We start from the raw sequence: 9,649 nt of genomic DNA, 5'->3' as shown, positions 1-9,649 counted from the left end.
GTATTGAACCATTGAACTTTGGCCAGTTGCTCCCTCATAGCTCCATATTTCCCTTTATTCAACTGAAATATTGTCACTTCAGATTGTACCCACTCCCTCTCAAATTGCAGATTGAAGCTTATTGTATTATGGTCACTACTTCCCAATGGCTCCTTCACTTCGAGGTCACTGACCAATTCTGGTTCGTGACACAATACCAGATCCAGAATCGCCTTATCCCTGGTCGGCTCCAGCACCAGCTGCTCTAAAAATCCATCTCTGAGGCACTCCACAAAGTCTCTTTCTTGAGGCCCGATACCATCCTGATTCTCCCAGTCTACCTGCATGTTAAAATCCCCCATAACAATTGTAGTAACATCTTTGCGACAAGCCAATTTCAGCTCCTGATTCAACTTACATCCGACATCCAGACTACTGTTTTGGCGCCTGTAGATGACTCCCATGAGGGTCATTTTACCCTTAGTGTTTCGAAGCTCTATCCACACTGACTCTACATCCCCTCACTCTAGGTCCCCCCGCGCAAGGGACTGAATATCCTCCCTTACCAACAAGGCCACCCCACCCCCTCTGCCCGTCAGTCTATCCTTACGATAGCACGTGTAGCCTTGAATATTCATTTCCCAGGCCCTGTCCCCATGAAGCCACGTCTCAGTTATCCCCACAATATCGTATCTGCCAATTTCCAAAAGAGCCTCAAGCTCATCCACCTTGTGTCTAATGCTTCGTGCATTCATATATAGAATTTTTAATTTGTTACTGCTCTCACCCTTCCCCTCAACCCTTATTTCACTCAACTTTACATCATGATGCCTTTTCCAGTTTTCTGCCTCCTTGATACAGTTGTCTTTCTTGACTTCTCTTGTTCTAACTACCCCTTCAATTTCCTTTTTAAACATCCAGCTTGTCCCCTCCCCCCCGCTACTTAGTTTAAATGTAGCGGTGTTGCAGCAGAAAACCTGCCTGCCAGAATGCCGATCCCTGATCTATTAAGGTGCAAGCCATCTCTCTTGTAGAATTTATGGTTACCATAAAATATACCCCAGTGATCCAAGAACTTGAAACCTTGCTTCCTGCACCAGTTCCCCAACCACACGTTCAAGTCCATTATCTCCCGGTTTCTGGCCACACTAGCCGGAGGAACTGGAAGCAAACTGGAGATAACCACCTTGGACGTCCTGCTTTTTAGTCTTCTTCCTACTTCTGCGAAGTCTCGCTGTAGTATGTTCCTCCTCTTCTTGCCGACATCATTTGTGCCGACGTGTACCACCACCTCGGGCTCTTCACCCTCGTCCTTGAGGATGTCCTGCACTCTGCCCGCGATGTCTTTCACTCTTGCACCAGGAAAGCAACACACCATCTTTAAATCCCGTCTGCTGCCACAAAAACCTCGGTCAGTTCCTCTCACGATGGAGTCCCCTATTACCACGGCTCTATGCGATGTCCGACTCTTCCGCTCTGCTTCTGCGGCAACTTTTGATTGACAAACATGGCCGCCTTGCGAACTGGTAGTGTCATCAGACTCTACTGTTTCCAAAAGCTTCAACTTGTTCCTGACAGGTACTTCTCCCGGCGTCTCTTGCACCTGTCTCCTCTCTGCCTTCCTCATCGTCTGCACTCTTCTGCTCTCTTCTGGCATGATTGGTGTAATAACATCACTGAAGGTCTTGTCCAGAAAGATCTCGTTCTCTCGGATGAGCCTAAGGTCTTCGAGTTCTTTCGTCAGTGCTGCAATATGCTCGGTCAATTGCTGAATGTGCACACACTTTCCACACATATACGAGCCAGACACACCAGAGTCGTTGACTTGCTACATCAAACACGTAGCGCACTGAACCAGCTGAGCAGTCATGTCTTCACCCTCTTCAACTGTGGCGTAATCTCTTTACTCAACCTCCTTATCAAGATTCCAGAGCTGAAGCCTCACTCTTCGATCTAAACTTCCTTAGACCCTCTTCCTATGGCAACTCTGTGGACTCTTAATTAAGGTTCGAGGAGGAGGGAGAGAGGGATATCCTACTTTGTAGGACCTGGGGTTTAGAACACACCCACTCTAACAATAATCACTTACCTACCCGACCAGCTTTGCGCTGCGTCTGAACTTCCGCCCAGCTCCCGCCGCTCTCTGCTGCGAAAAGACCGTTGGCGTCGAGGTAAGTTCTTTATATAACAATCACTTACCTACCCGACCAGCTTTGCCCTCCGTCTGAACTTCCGCCCAACTCCAGCCGCTCTCTGCTACTTAGTATCTGACTCCAACTCCACGAAAGTACACTGTTACACTTATTAAACTCGACACGTATTAAGCATTGCATGAACTTAATCTCAAGACCAAACAGGTTCTTCTGAATTCAATCCTCTGGCTGCTGATCTCGATTGTCCGTCTTGTTTCTTTTTTTTTAATGTGAGAATGTTGTACATGAAAAGGAACTTTGGTTAAAATTGTTTCCTAATTTCTTTGAGAGGAAGATGTGTGATGGGCATTTAGCTCTCGGGCTCGACAGGAGTTGCTCGCTATTCGATGGCAGTTGGTTTCCTTCATACTTTCGAAATCCCGGGTTTATATAACAACCACCACTCATTAAACACTTATAATCAGTTTCAAGGTGTCAAAACAGTCAAACCAAATGTCATTGGTTTCTGGTATCCTGGGCACAACTTAAACTAATCGGGTGAATTGGATTTGTGGTCAAAATAGCAGCCAAACCTCAAGTAATTGGAACATGTATGTATTTTGGAACAGCTCCTCCCTCAGATGGCAGGTATTGCTGTGCTTAAATTCAAAAAGCACTTTCGATCTTGCAGCCAACACAGACTCTGTTGACTTGGGAACAATGTGGATTCGCTGGTTACAGTTCAAGATACAGACTGTACATACATCTGTACTGTCATCAAAAAACCAGATTCACCGACACTGCAGTCACCCCTCCCCACGACTGATCCATACTCAACACTGCAATCACCCCTTCCCCGACGGATCCCTATCCAACACTACAATCTCCCCCTCCCTGATTGATCCCGGAACAAAACTGCAATCTCCCCCTCCCTGACTGTTCCCGGCCCAAAACTGCAAATACCCCTTCCCTGACTGATTCCCTACCCAACACTGCAAACTCCCCCTCCCTGACTGATCCCTACGCAACACTGCAATCTACCACTCCCTGACTGAACCCTACCCAACACTGCAATCTCCCCGTCCCAGACAGATCACTACCCAACACTGCAATCACCCCCACCCTGAGAATTCCTACCCAACACTGCAATCTCCCCCTCATGAATGATCCCTAATAAACAATTCAATCTCCCCCTCCTTGACTGATCCCTACCCAACAATGCAATCTCTCATTCCCTGATTGATCCCTACTAAAGACTGTAATCTTACCTCCCTGAGTGATCCTTACCCAATACTGCAAACTGCCTCTCCCTGACTGATCCCTACCCAACACGGCAATCTCCCCGTCCCTGACTGATCCCTACCCAACACTGCAATCTTCGCCTCCTTGACTGGTCCCTAACCAACACTGCAATCTCCCCTTCCCTGACTGATCCCTACTAAAGGCTGTAATCTTACCTCCCTGAGTGATCCTTACCAACACTGCAATCTCCCCCTCCATGACTGATCCCTACTGAAGACTGTAATCTTACCTCACTGAGTGAACCTTACCCAACACTATAACCTCCCCTTCCCTGACTGATCCCTACCTAACACTGAAATATCCCCTCCCTTACAGATTCCTACCTAACACTGAATTATCCCCCTCCCTGACTGATCACTACCCAACAGTGCAATCTCCCCCTCCTTGACTGATCCCTATCCAACACTGCAAACACCCCCTGCCTAACTGATCGCTACCCAACACTGCAATATTCCCCTTCCTTACTGATCCCGACCAAAAACTGCAATATTCCCCCTGACTGATCCTTAACCAGCACTACAATTTCCCCTCACTTACCGATCCCTACCCAACATTGCAATCTCCCCCTCCTTGACTGATCCCTATCCAACACTGCAAACACCCCCTGCCTAACTGATCGCTACCCAACACTGCAATATTCCCCTTCCTTACTGATCCCGACCAAAAACTGCAATATTCCCCCTGACTGATCCTTAACCAGCACTACAATTTCCCCTCACTTACCGATCCCTACCCAACATTGCAATCTCCCCCTCCCTGACTGATCTCTACTAAAGACTGTAATCGAAAGACTGTAATGATCCCTGCGTGATCATTACCCAATACTGCAACCTCCCCCTATCTGACTGATGCCTCCCCAACACTGCAATCTCCCCTCCCTGACTGATCCCTACCCAACACTGCAATCACCCCCTCTCTGACTAATCCCTAACCCAACACAGCAATCACCCTCTCCCTGACTGATCCCTACCCAAAACTGCAATCACCCCATCCCTGACGGATCCCTACCCAACAGTGCAATCACCGCCTCCCTAACTGATCGCTACCCAACACTGCAATTATCCCCTTCCTTACTGATCCCGACCAAACACTGCAATATTCCCCCTGACTGATCCTTAACCAGCACTGCAATCTCCACTCACTTACTAATCCCTACCCAACACTGCAATCTCCCCCTCCCTGACTGATCCTTACCCAGCACTGCAATCTCCCCCTCCCTGACTGATCCTTACCCAGCACTGCAATCTCCCCCTCCCTGACTGATCCCTACCAACACTGCAATCTCCCCCTGCCTGACATATCCCAACCCAACACTGCAATCAGCCGCTCCCTGACGTATCCCAAACCAACACTGCAATCTCCCACTCCCTGACCGATCCCTTCCCAACATTGCAAGCTCCCCCTCCCTGACTGATGCCTACCAACACTGAAATATTCCCCCCCCAACTGAGCCCTAAGCAACAGTGCAATCTCCCACTCCCTGACTGATCCCTACCCATCACTGCAATCTGCCCCTCCCCGACTGATCCCAACCCAACACTGCAATTACTCCCACCCTGACTGATCCAAACCCCACATTTCAATCACCCCCTCCCTGACTAATCCCTATCCAAAACTGCAATCACCCCCTCCATGACTGATCACTATAACAACACTGCAATCGGCCCCTCCCGACTGATCCCTACCCAACACTGCAAAATCCCCCTCCATGACTGATCCCTACCCAACACTGCAATATCCCCCTACCTTACTGATCCCTACCCAACACTGTCATGCCCCCCTCACTAACGGATCCCTATCCTACACTGCCTTCTCCCCCTCCCTGACTGATCCCTATCCAACACTGAAATCACCACCTCCCTGACTGATCCATGCACAACACTTCATTCATCACCTCCTTAACTGATCGCTTCCCAACACTGCAATATTCCCCTTCCTTCGTGATCCCGACCAAAAACTGTAATATTCCCCCTAACTGATCCTTAACCTGCACTGCAATTTCCCCTCACTTACTGATCCCTACCCAACACTGCAATCTCACCGTCCCTGACTGATCCCTATCCAACACTGCAATCTCCCCCTCCCTGACTGGTCCCTACTAAAGACTGTAATCTAACCTCCCTGAGTGATCCTTACCCAATACTGCAACCTCCCCCTGGCTGAATGATCCCTACCCAACACCTCAACCTCTCCCTCCTGACTGATCCCAAACCCACACTTCAATCACACCCTCTCTGACTGATCCCGACACAAAACTGCAATCACCACATCCCTGAGGTATCACGGCCCAACACTGCAATATCCCCCTACCTGACTGATCGCTACCCAACACTGCAATGTTTCCCTTCCTTACTGATTCCGACCAAACACTGCAATATTCCCCCTGACTGATCCTTAACCAGCCCTGCAATCTCTCCTCACTTACTGACGCCTACTCAAAACTGCAATCTCCCCCTCCCTGACATATCCCTACCCAACACTGCACTCAGCCCCTCCCTGACGGTTCCCTACCCAACACTGCAATATTCCCCTCCCTGACTGATCCCTACCCAACACTGCAATCTCCCCCTCCCTGAATGATCCCTACCAAACAGTGCAATCTCCCCCTCCTTGACTGATCCCTAACCAACACTGCAATCTCCCCCTCCCTGACTGATCCCCACACAACACGGTAAACACCCCCTCCCTGACTGGTCACTACTCAACACTGCAATCACGCACTCCCTAACGGATCGCTACCCAACACTGCAATATTCCCCTTCCTTCCTGATCCCGACCAAACACTGCAATATTCCCCCTGACGGAGCCTTAACCAGCACTGCAATCTCCCCTCACTTACTGATCCCTACCCAACACTGCAATCTCCCCTCCCTGACTGATCCCAACCGAACTCTTCAATCACCCTCTCCCTGACTGATCCCTACACAACACTTCATTCATCCCCTCCCTGACTGATCCCTACACAACATAACAATCACCCTCTCCCTTACTGATCGCTACCCAACACGACAATCTCCCCTCCCTTACTGATCACTAACCAACACTGCAATATCCCACTCCCTGACTGATCCCTACCCAACACTGCAATATCCCCGTCCCTGATTGATCCCTCACCAACACTGCAATCACCTCCTCCTAGACTGATCCCTACACAACACTTCATTCATCCCCTCCCTGACTGATCCCTACACAACATTATAATCCCCCTTCCCTGTCTGATCCCTACCCAGCACTGCAATCTCCCCCTCCCTGACTGGTCCCTACCCAACACTGCAATCACTCTCTCCCTGACTGATCCCAACCCAACATTGCAATCTCTCCCAAAATGACTGATCCCAACTCCACACTGCAATCTCCATCTCCCTGACTGATCCCAACCCAAAAGTGCAATCACCCCCTCACTGACTGATCCCTACGAAACACTGCAATCACGCCCTCACTAACTGATAGCTACCCAACACTGCAATATTCCCCTTCCTTACTGATCCCGACCAAGCAATGCAATATTCCTCCTGACTGATACTTAACAAGCACTGCAAACTCCCTTCACTTACTGATCCCTACCCAACACTGCAACCTCCCCCTCCCTGACTGATTCTTATCTAACACTGCAATAGCCCCATCACGGACTATTCCCGACCCAACACTGCAGTCTCCCCTCCCTGACTGATCCAGCCCCAACACTGCAATCAACCCCTCTCTGACTAATCCCGACTCAAGACTGCAATCTCGCCCTCCCTGACTGTCCTGACCCAATACTGCAATCTCCCCCTCCCTGACATATTTCTACCCAACACTGCAATCTCCCCCTCCCTGACATATTTCTACCCAACACTGCAATCTCCCACTCCCTGACTGATCCCTTTCCCAACACTGCAATATCCCCCACCCGAACTGCGCCCTAAACAACACTGCAATCACCCCCTCCCTAACCGATCCCTACACAGCACTGCAATATCACATTCCCTTACAGATCCCTAACCAACACTGCAATCTCTCCCACCCTGACTCACCACTACCCAACACTGCAATCACCCCCTCCCTGTCTGATACCTATCCAACACTGCAATCGCTGCCTCCAGACTGATCCCTACCCAATACTGCAATATCCCCCTCCCTGACTGATCCCTATCCAACACTGCAATTCCCCCCTCCCTAATTGATCCGCACACAACACTTCATTCATTCCCTCCCTGACAGATCCCTACCCAACTCTACAATCACCACTCCCTTACTGATCCCGACCCAAAACTGCAATTTCCCCCTCCCTGACTGATCCCTACCCAAGGCTGCAATATCACCTTCCCGTACTGATCCCTACCCAACACTGCAATATCCACCTCCCTTAACGATCTCTACCCAACACGGCAATTTCCCCCTCCCTGACTGATCTCTACCCAACACTGTAAGCTCCCCCTCCCTGAGTGATCCCAACACCACACTGCAATCACCCTCTCCCTGACTGATCCAAACCGAACTCTGCAATCACCCTCTCCCTGACCGATCCCTACACAACACTTCATTCATCCCCTCCCTGATTGATCCTTACACAACACAACAATCACCCTCTCCCTAACTGATCCCTACACAACACTACAATCTCCCCTCCCTTACTGATCCCTAACTAACACTGCAATATCCCACTCCCTGATTGATCCCTCTCCAACACTGCAATCACCTCCTCCCAGACTGATCCCTACACAACACTTCATTCATCCCGTCCTTGACTGATCCCTACACAACATTACAATCCCCCCTCACTGACTGATCCATACCCAACACTGCAATCTCCCCCTCCCTGACTGATCCCTACCCAACACTGCAATCTCTCCCAAAATGACTGATCCCAACTCCACACTGCAATCTCCCCCTCCCTGACTGATCCCAAACCAAAACTGCGATCACCCCCTCCCTGACGGATCCCTACCCAACGCTGCAATCTCCCCCTCCCTGACTGAACCCTACGAAACACTGCAATCACGCCCTCCCTAACTGATCCCTACCCAAAACTGCAATATTCCCCTACCTTACTGATCCCTACCCAAAACTGTCATGCCCCCCTCACTAACTGATCCCTATCCTACACTGCCATCTCCCCCTCCCTGACTGATCCCTATCCAACACTTAAATCACCACCTCCATGACTGATCCCTACAAAACACTACAATCATCCCCTCCCTAACTGATCGCGACCCAACACTGCAATATTCCCCTTCCTTACTGATCCCGACCAAAAACTGTAATATTCCCCCTAACTGATCCTTAACCAGCACTGCAATTTCGCCTCACTTACTGATCCCTACCCAACACCGCAATCTCACCCTCCCTGATTGATCCCTACCCAACACTGCAATCTCCCCCTCCCTGACTGATCCCTACTAAAGACTGTAATCTTACCTCCATGAGTGATCCTTACCCAATATTGCAACCTCCCCCTCCCTGACTGATCCCTACCCAACACTGCAATATCCCCCTCCCTTAACGATCCCTACCCAACACGGCAATCTCCCCCTCCCTGACTGATCCCAACCGAACACTGCAATCACCCTCTCCCTGACTGATCCCTACACAACACTTCATGCATCCCCTCCCTGACTGATCCCTACACAACACTTCATTCATCCCCTCCCTGACTGATCCCTACACAACACTTCATTCATCCCCTCCCTGACTGATCCCTACATAACATTACAATCCCCCCTCCATGACTGATCCCTACCCAACACTGCAATCACTACCTCCCTGACTGATCCATACCCAACACTGCAATCTCTCCCAAAATGACTGATCCTTACTTATCACTGCAATCTCCCCCTCCCTGACATCTCCCTACCCAACACTGCACTCACCCCCTCCCTGACTGATCCCTACCCAAAACTGCAATGACCCCCTCCCTGACGGATTCCTACCCAACACTGCAACACCCCCCTCCCTGACTGATCCCTACCCAACACTGCAATCTCCCCCTCCCTGACCGATCCCTACCAAACATTGCAATCTCCCCCTCCTTGACTGATCCCTATCCAACACTGCAATCTCCCCCTCCCTGACTGATCACTACCCAAAACTGCAATCACGCACTCCCTAACGGATCGCTACCCAACACTGCAATATTCCCCTTCCTTACTGATCCCGAGCAAGCACTGCAATATTCCCCCTAGCTGATCCTAAACCAGCACTGCAATCTCCCCTCACTTACTGATCCCTACCCAACAGTGCAATCACCCCCTCCCTGA

Source organism: Chiloscyllium punctatum, chromosome 33, assembly GCF_047496795.1.
Source record: "Chiloscyllium punctatum isolate Juve2018m chromosome 33, sChiPun1.3, whole genome shotgun sequence".
Taxonomy (NCBI): Eukaryota; Metazoa; Chordata; class Chondrichthyes; order Orectolobiformes; family Hemiscylliidae; genus Chiloscyllium; species Chiloscyllium punctatum.
This window is presented reverse-complemented; position numbering follows the sequence as displayed.